Source organism: Prionailurus viverrinus, unplaced genomic scaffold (assembly GCF_022837055.1).
Source record: "Prionailurus viverrinus isolate Anna unplaced genomic scaffold, UM_Priviv_1.0 scaffold_163, whole genome shotgun sequence".
NCBI lineage: Eukaryota > Metazoa > Chordata > Mammalia > Carnivora > Felidae > Prionailurus > Prionailurus viverrinus.
This window is the reverse complement of record NW_025927553.1, coordinates 35,001-35,629: the sequence shown is the minus strand read 5'-3', so window position 1 is coordinate 35,629 and position 629 is coordinate 35,001. Positions and strand designations below refer to the sequence as shown.

The 629-nt window shown below is 68.7% G+C and overlaps 1 non-coding gene across 1 annotated transcript; it reads left to right on the top strand.

Moving 5' to 3' along the window:
* The first annotated feature begins 430 nt into the window (after positions 1-430).
* Positions 431-583, top strand: LOC125158195 (5.8S ribosomal RNA). Its single transcript, XR_007149257.1, has one exon. It is a non-coding gene; the product is annotated as a 5.8S ribosomal RNA (ribosomal RNA).
* The last annotated feature ends 46 nt before the right edge of the window (positions 584-629 follow it).

Sequence of the window (629 nt, the reverse complement as noted above, 5' to 3'; positions counted from 1 at the left end):
TTCCCGTGTCTCCTCCAGACTCCGCTGCCCGCCCCCTGCCGCGCCCCAGGCCGGGGTGCCGCCGCGCTTGCGCCCACGCCACGGCCCTCCCCGGTTGCCGGGAGGGGGCTTGCCCGGCGGCTGCCGGGTGGTGCGTGAGCGTGTGCGTGTGCGTGCGCCCCGTGTCCCTTGGGGGTGTGTGTGGGGGGAGGGGACAGGCGGGAACCCCCTGGGCGCCTGTGGGGTTGTTCCGAGCTCGCCCCGCGCGTCCGCGTGGCGGGGCGGGCTTGCCGGACTTGCCCTGTCGTTCCAACCCTTCCGACCTCTCGGAGTCTGGTCTTTGTTGTCTCTTGCTGGCCGGCCGGAGGCACCCTTCGGGGATGTGCTGTGCCAGGTTGGGGGGGCGCCCCTTTTTGGGGTTGGCCCTCCCGGCGATCACAAAAACTCGTACGACTCTTAGCGGTGGATCACTCGGCTCGTGCGTCGATGAAGAACGCAGCTAGCTGCGAGAATTAATGTGAATTGCAGGACACATTGATCATCGACACTTCGAACGCACTTGCGGCCCCGGGTTCCTCCCGGGGCTACGCCTGTCTGAGCGTCGCTTGCCGATCAATCGCCTCCCCCGGGTGGGTGTCTCTCCCGGGGGT